At 32.9% G+C, this 9182-nt stretch overlaps 1 long non-coding RNA gene across 1 annotated transcript in view; it reads right to left on the reverse strand.

Moving 5' to 3' along the window:
* Window positions 1-7656, reverse strand: part of LOC117244064 — a 130224-nt gene extending 122568 nt beyond the window's left edge. The window contains exon 1 of the long non-coding RNA XR_004496465.1: window positions 7571-7656. This is a non-coding gene — a long non-coding RNA (uncharacterized LOC117244064). The remainder of the gene's footprint in view (window positions 1-7570) is intronic.
* Window positions 7657-9182: the final 1526 nt, after the last annotated feature.

A 9182-nucleotide genomic window follows, 5' to 3' on the forward strand; every position in this document is an offset into this window, starting at 1 on the left:
AGCTAGATCTCCAGCTCCCTCCTCTCTGCTTCTAATCCAAAGGAAGCCAGTTCTTCCTCAGGCTAAATATCCACAGTCTTAAGGGCATACTGCATAACTGTAACTCTCCCTTGATCAAATTTTTGGAAAATCTAATTGCTTGGTACCATAAATTGCATTGATAAGAACCATAAAAATTACCATTAGCAAAAGGAGATCTGTGAAAGGTTTCACAGTATTTTGAAAGGACTTTGGTATCACTAATAGCATGCAGTTTGTAAAGCCCTTTCACATTTGATAGCACTTTATATTGCATTTATATTTTATATAAATGCATTTATATTTTTATTTCTCAGAGAGGGTAACTACTTATGGGGTAGTGTATGCCAATTTAGCAAGAACAAAAACTGACTATTCCCAGTGTTCATAATACAGATTACAAAATAGTATCAATATACATATAGAGTATACATTATATTTGACAATATTTCAGTACATAATAACCATGAAGAAACTGAGGGAAATCATAGAATGACTAAGGGCATGTCAGAGACAAAGATGAAACTATTTTGGGATGTACAGTCTGATGAGTCATCTTTTATGACTGGTTAAATTCTAAAAAAATTACTTTCACTCTCCTTTTTAGCCTATTTTTTAAGCACATTCACATTTTTATATATTTTCTCTTCAGACATTAAAGAATTTTCTGACAGAAAAAGACAAAAATGACATCTTTCAGAAGTGAAGTTTCAGTGTCAATATCTTGAATACTTTTCTTCTTTTTTTTGTAAAGTTTAATGTAAATGCAATTCAAAAGTTGAAGAAACTTTTTTAATTGCCTCACCTTCAGATTTGTAGACTGCATGTGATAGATTAAAAATCAGTTCTTTGTTTACCCTTACCTGCAAGGACAGGAACTTACTTTTTTTTAAGTCTGCATTGGTAAATTTGAACACAGTTTTGATCTTCATAACATTTTGTAAGTGCTTTTAGTACTTGTCCAAAAATCATTAATAAAAAACAAAAAAGGCAGAGAATGTCACCTGTTTTGAAAGTAAGGACAATATAAGACAGGTATACTAATTATTATCTTCAGGTTATGAAATTTACTGAGCATATGGCAATTTACATTTACTTAATTACATGCAGACTTAATTGGTAAGTTTACCTATGCATTTACTAATATTTGTTCTTAAAAAAAAATCAACACATTAAGGGTTAAAATTAGAGCACAATAGAAATATATTCTTTGACAGGAGAAAACATTTTTTTAAAATCCTAGTTAAGGGTGCTTCTTACTATTATAATTATTTCTAAAGATGCAAAGGAGCAGCCTAAAAGACTTAAATGGTTTACCAGCTGGTAGTGGATGTTTATAGAAGGACTTTCACGAATCACACATTTTCTGAACTGTTGCTATTAAATGTCTGAAATAGTTATTTTAAAACTGGAATGCTGTAAAATGCCCAGAACACAGGCCCTTAGTGGAGTGCATTGCCCCTCATAAACTTATTTTGTAAGAAATAATGCCTAATTCACCAAAATTTTGAAAAAAATCCTTTAGATATGCCTAAATTCATTGGGATTATATAAAAGAGGCAATCCCTCTTTTAAGAAGAGATCACGCATTTGTACCAATTTCACCAACTGCAGAATAATGAAACAGATGTAATTGAGTGTGGTTGAAGATCACTAAACTTTTAATGTTCTCATGATCAGATCAGTACTCGCCTTCTTTGGTGACATAATAATAAAGTCCTTGGTTTTTTTCCCAAGGAACATTTCCAGAGAATCACAAATAAGATTTTCTTATGCTTTACTCATTCGTGTAAAGTTTATAAAGCATCCTGGAATCAAATATGATTTGCTTCTTTTAGTCTCTTACATCTATCTAGTTTTCAATCTTTTCCTCTTTTGTTTTCATAATTTTATATAGGTTTCTTTTAGTTTATATGAATATACAGTATCTAGTAAAATGGGATCCAGATGGTAATGAATTTTTCATACTAGATAATAAAAAATAATATAATAACACCAGTAGCATAACAGAACCCTCAGTCAAAACTGTTAATTCCTCTTTTCCTTGAAAAAGGTGCTTGTATTAATTTTAATAATGTAAGAGATGTATTTTGTTAGCTAATGCCCTCTGTGGACAACTATATACAATTAATTCAGCACCCAATTACAAAACTGAGAACTTTTCCAGCTTCTTCACCTGGAGACCACACTAGAGCCACAGTCCTCTTGGCTCTCTTCACGAAGATCTTCATACACCTTGCATGTGCAGTAAGGCAACTGGAATCCTTTACTTTTAATAACATTCAATCTGCCTGTCAAATCAAATTATTGTCTCAGTGACAAGTCATAAAGACAGCTTGAACACACTGTGAGTCAGGAGTAATAATTGATATTATTCCCATGCTATGAACCTGGTGCTTCAAATGAGCATATCCCAACTATACTTTAGAAAGATCAGGAACTGCCACTTGTAAGCCTGGCAACTGCACTAAACTCATGATATAAGTTTATATCTAATTCCTCAGAATTCCTCACCAATGCACTTTATTAATGTGATTAAATCACATTCTTTGTGAGGCAGATGTGTAGGTGAATTTGTATTTAGGTTAGCAGCAATTTGGATGCTTCCTTCAAATAATCCACACTAGAAATATTCACATTTTCTTTTGACCTAACCAAAAAACTTCCTTCTATTTTCATGATGAAATTCTCATTCAATTTTAAAACTTCTTCTGTGAGATATCACAGACATTCATGTATTTTTATACATTTTTTCCATTTAAGAAAAAGGAAATACCATGTCTAAGCTTCTGAAAAAATATTAGTCCCTATATACATTTTTCATGTTCTCTTCCAGAAGTTTTTTCATGAAATTCTTAAGCAGTTCATAATGTGATTTGTAATTTTCTTTTATAAATTGCATGTCTTGTCAGACATGAATGTGAAAGACATAAAAATTAGTATTTTTTATTATTGAGCTGTTCCTTTCCATCATAGGAGGAGAAAGAGACATTTTTGGCCAAAAGTCAACATTACAAACTGTTTAAATGTGCACTTTATAGAAAGGAAAAATCTTGCTGGCAGGTTTCTTAAAAAAAAATCTTCCTAGGTGAATTATTTCTTTGCTGGTCTTTTGCATAGAATAGTGCAGGTTCCAAAAAGCCTCCCTGAATATTCACTCCTGTCCTTCCTAGAAAAAATTGAGTCTAAAATAATTATTTTTTTTTTAAATAGATAAAAATAAGATCAACCTCAAAAATTCCATGAAAACAAGACAATTTGATAGTGTAGCTCAATGAATTCTGGCTTTCTTTAGGCAGGATTAAAAATCAAATTAGAAAATTAATTTTTCTAAAGAAATAACAAAATGTTAACTCTGCTCTTTATATCCTCTAATGGGCACAGCAGACCACTCCCAAGCAAAATAGTCAAGATTGCTCTTATGATAAATAAAAAGTAATTTAAAGTGATAACTTATATCAACATGCATCTTTAGATAAAATAAGAAGGAAAGAGTAAGATTTACTAATCAATTGAGGCATCTGAAGTGGGACTTGGATCAAACAGTGGTATGTAATGTGAAGACATAAAAAGATATACATAAGCTTTTATCACCAATACACCTAAATTGCCTAGGTTCTTTTTTCCATGCACGTCTAAAGCTACACCAGACCAGCCAAGGTGAGTACTTTGTTACCTAAATCTGACTTAAATTCACAGACTAAAAAGTGCCTTGATGTATCTTCACTGGAGCACACAAGTTCCCTCACCAGACATTTCACAAGGAGCCCTGGTACCTGACCTGCTGTGATAGATTCCCACTGAAGTTCTCCATGTATGGAACTTTTAGTATGCCATGTGGAGACTCACATGGTCTAAGTGCTTTCACAGCTCCAATGCCCTGAATAAACTCATACACACACATATTCCAAACAACCCTAAAAACTTTCAACACAGCAACCATGAGAGATTCTCTTTTAAGCAGCAAAATGTGAGTTAGAGTGTTGGCATTTCAGTCATCAATACCAACCATTAATTTCAGACGTGTTTATTTTTGTGCTATTATCAACATCCCCTATATTCATAGACAATAAAAATAGCATTTAGGCTTAATGGGAAACAGCATATTTACAGGATATTAATTAACTATTGAGAAAAAAAAAATACTATTGCTGACAGAATTCCCCAACACCATCACAAAAGGCACTATCAAAATATGCAAACAAGCTCAAACAGATTCCACATTGCTAATATGGAACTAGTTTATCCCACAAATACACAGTGTCCCCTGCTGTGATGAAAGGAGACATGTCCCACACATTAAAGTTGAGCTGAACAAAGAAAGAGGTTTTAAGAAAAAACCCAATTGTTATAAAAAGAACAATCTTAACAGCTCAAATGACTACCAGGGAAAGCAATACAGCCTTGATATTTAAATGCACCGTCAATTTGATAATGAAAAAAAAATGCATAAGAAGGAATCAGTGTCATATACTGAAAACTATATTATTTGCTGATGAAAGTAACCATCATAAGAGATTTTCATAACCATATTCAGTGATTTCACAATACACAAATCTGCAACTTGTACAAGAAAGTACAAGTACAGGGTACAAAACTTGTACTTGTACAAGCGTGCATAGCCATGCCATACAAACAGAAATTACAGCTGCTCACTGAATTAAAGTCTCAAGTAAACAATAAAATACACTGCTTAAGGAGGCTGTTGAAAGACCAGCTGATAGGGTACATCAAGAAAACATCACAAGGAAGTGGGGTAGATACAAAAATAATTTTATATTTCAAAATATCATCCTATTGAAATAATCAGGGGAAAAAAAACCTATAAACTATGAAAAATTCATATACATATAGTCAGTAATTTAAAAACACTCCAAATATTTTTGTATTGATTTGCAATTTTTAGTACAAATTAGATGATTCTGACCAGAGGGTTTTTTTAAAGCTACACTTAAAAAAAAAAAAATCACTTTTCAAACTTTCAGTTATCTAATTGCAAAAATGTCAAGAATTCATTTCCAAACTGTATTAGGGAAGTTCTACTGTTAACTCATACTAATGCCACTTCTAATTTCAAATCATGAATTATTTCTATTGAAAAATAATTTTGATGGAGAATTACAAATCAAGTTCTACCATTGGCTCTTCCGAGGCTGAGAATAAATTTTAACTGTAATTCTCAATGCGTTAATACAGCCTTTCCTTAAAAATTATTAATTTCATAAAAAAGAAGAAAAATACTAAGCCCTAATTATCTACCAATAATATTTTTCAATTGAAAAAAAGAACTTTTTCCATGGCATTGTTACTTCAATTTAGGAAAAAAAAAAAATCAATCAGAATATTTACCATCTCTGCAGAAATTCTAGTTTGCTAATTTGTGCAAACTAGGCCAATTGAAAGCATGCAGCTCAAATTTTTCAACTTATTTATGTCTGACTTCTTTTTTACCATGTTTCTCCTATTCGTTGCAGCAATAGGATGTTTAAAATGTCTTTGGAAGAAAACAGCCACCAAAAAAAGGTGGAGAAAAACGTGGAGAATATGTTCATTGTTAAATACCTTCATTATTACATATTGTGATATCTATCACAAGAAGCCAAGCATAAGAAACCAAATAGTAAGAAATTTTACTTCAAACAAGCCTTAAGAACATATTAATCTAATTATTTAAATGAAGGTAAGTCTCCACACAGCTGTTCAAGAACTTCAAGTAGTTAGAGGAGCATGACACATCGGAAACAGCAGCATTCTCTCTTATCTTGTTCTGGAGTTTGTATTACTATTATACATTTCCAGGATTGCACAGCTTTGCCAGTTCTGACAGTCATGTCTGATTCTTGGTTTTGCCTCAGCAGAGCTGTGGTACTCATGAGTAACCTTCTCCCCCAGTTCCCTACAAGGGTCTGTTTCTTGCTCCCTGGTGACACCAGTGGTGGCCTCATTGCCGTGGTGTCTGACTCTTCAGGCAGCACTTGCTGCTCTAGCAGCTGCTCCTGGCTCCTCAGGGAAACCTCGGGAAGAGTATATTGATTCAGCTAATTCATTTTAGGATAGCAAACGATTTTAATGGAGGAAAGATTTGTCATGATATGCATGCTCAGTCTGATTGGGGAATGGATTAAGGCCCCAGTATCAAAAAGAGACTGCTTTCAAGAAAACCTTTTTTTAAATGGCATGACCCAAATTCTCTGTTCAGAAAGTGTGGATGACAAGGCTTTCCCTTTGCATGAGCAATGATTTCACTAAAAGCTTTGTTTTCATATGATCAAGAAAAGGAGACATTTCCAGCTTTAGAATACAACATATAGTAATTGCAGAAAGACTAAACCAATAGTTTTCTTTTAATAAGATGACTGATGTGCTTGAGGAAATATCCATCTGGATTTCAGCAAGGTATTTCATGAAACAACATGCGTGAAATGTTAGTTAAAGTTGAAAACACTTAGGCAAGCAGTGAAATTGAAAGGTGGATAAAAGATTGACTAAAGAAGAAATGACAGTAACTTGTTCTGAAACATAAAACATCAGGCTGAAAGACAGCTACCAATCCAGATGCAAATTTTGGCACAAGACATTATTTACAAATTGGAAATTAAAAAAAAATAAATTGGAAAAGCAAATAAGTCTGTAGAAAAAAGTCCAAGAGAAGATTCCTATCAGAAAAAGCAAAAACTTCTAATATGGACACTGCTAAATTTATGATGCTAACATGAGAAAATTGGAGACCAATTTTTTTGGCCTTGGGTTTCAAACATTGTCACTCCTTCCATTCTTTTACCAAAGTTTATTCTTTTAACCATCAGTGTATCATCACATTCTGAGTGTAGCCCATGCTTTCTTCTTCTTTACCCCTAAATTACCTGATTTGAATTTCCCAAACTAATAATCTTAAAATCTATCACTCATGATCCATTGTAATAAGGTCCCTCACTCTCAAAAGTCCATTTAAGCCGTTTTCAGTGAAAAAGTAATTAGAGCAGTCCTCCATTTTCTCTAGGTTTACTGTTGTGCCTTTTCCCCTCTCATTCTTCCTAGTTGCCTTCCTTGATTTTTCATCACTTCCTCTTGCTTTGCTGTTTTTTCTTAATAATCATTCATATTTTTTAACATCATCAGCAAATATGAGGAATGCCAAGCACAATAATTCTTTTACATAGATTACCTGACAGATTCACAGTTCAACTTTGCTTTTTAAAATATTAGCACTGCAGATTTGGGAGAAACTAAATAAATCAGAAGTATGTTTAAGCCTTTTTCCTATGTCCTCACTAACCTGAGGGGAAAAAAAAAAAAAACCACAAAAAAAACCCACCCAAACCACTAAAAATATAGTGGAGGACAAAATTAAGGGGTAAATATTCTGGTATTGTAATCTCCATTTGCATATTCTGGGTTTATCTGAAGTTCATCATGCCTATTTCTGGACTTACTGTATATAAGTAAGACATGTATAATCAACCCTTAAACCAAATTTCTTTCCTGCTCCGTGGGCAGGTGTTCAGCAGGCAGCTGTTCAGCATGTGAACTAAAAATTAAAAAATATCCTTACCTTTTAGGTGAATCTGTGATAAGGCTTCACTCTGCTGGAAATTGCTCTCAGAGACATCATGCACAAGCCTTACAGGCTAAGAGACCAGTACCTAATAAAAAATTCAAAGTCACTGCACGTAATAGGTAATGAAGTGCTGGTTCTAGGCAGTAGCACAGGAACTTCAGGTGTTTGCTTAATATTCACTAAGCATATTCTGAAATAGTCCATGCACATTTTCAAAATTTTCTTTCACATAATGCCTCACTTTTTTCGATCCTATAAAAGACATTTGTTCAATAATATCCACTAAGTAGCCGGGCCTGGGGAAAAGGTATCATTTGCACAGAAGTATTAAAAAGATATTTAGTAGAAAATGACGTATCTTTGAATGCAGCATTCCAGATTACTATTACGCAAAGCAAATTAATTAGTTTGCATTACTTATATTTCATTTGCAAAAGAGAATTTGAATTATTAAACATATTTAAAGCCTAACTAGTGCAGACAAGCACATGAAGAGGTTAACATGCAATGATCATATATATACACATTAAAAAATGGAGTGCACTTAGTGAGCTTCTGAAATAGAAAAATAACACACAAATAAAATAAAAGACATCTTTGGTTTTAGCAACTATTTTTGTTTTTCCATTTTGATTCACTTAGTTTTCACAATTTTTTGCTACCAAATTTTTTATATACTGTAAATTTCTAATGTATGGGTAAGTATAGGAAAAGTAAAATACGGAAAGAAACTTTATCATAGGAAAACTATAATATGAAAGAAATTGGGCTATACTGATTTTCTGATCTCCCAGGAATAATAAAATCTAAATGTATGGCTCAAAATTTTAAAATGGTCATTCACTTCCATAAAAAATATACACAAAAATTCACTTCTATCTAAAAATATACATTGGTTTTGTTTATAGAAAAGTGTTTTTATATAAAATAGCTCCCTGAAAAAATTATTTCAAAATGTTGAAAAATAATATCTAAATGAGTTGGCTGACTCTGTCATTCTAACTCTGTGAGAGCAGTCTCCTCCTTAGTAAGAAACCCTCTAACAGGGGAAAGTCTACTTTAGAGTCTGTGAGCAATGTAGCCTTAAAATATCTTTAGGACAATGTATAGTGCACACCTTTCCTCATAATCCATACTAAAATATATGAAGACTTGGTGTAATTCTGTTCCTCTCACACAAAACTAAGAGGTCCAGGAACTATGTTTCCTTCCAGAACACAATGAACCTTCTCATTGCTCTCTCATGTTCTTGCATAAGCAAGAAATTTAAGGAAATACACAAATGTGCATGTGTGTCCTTGTGGAGGTGTCTGAGTAAACCTCAAAGGAGACAAAATCTCATAGCAAAATAAGAAAAAATTAGAATTGATTTGGCTTAAGAATATTTGGGAAACAGAAGGACTGATCTTAAACTCTTGGATTGCTTTCCAATGTCAGTATTATTCCTCACTTTTTCTCAAGGGAAAGTGAAAGAATTGACTATTTTTCTTGAGATGTAGAACTTTGAAAGACAGGTAATGACCATTGTGACGCAAGAGCACAATACCACAGACTCCAAAATCCTAATATGTAAGTTAAGCAAAAATTTCAGGGATACTAGTCTTGA

This window comes from Parus major, chromosome 3 (assembly GCF_001522545.3).
Source record: "Parus major isolate Abel chromosome 3, Parus_major1.1, whole genome shotgun sequence".
Classification (NCBI taxonomy): domain Eukaryota; kingdom Metazoa; phylum Chordata; class Aves; order Passeriformes; family Paridae; genus Parus; species Parus major.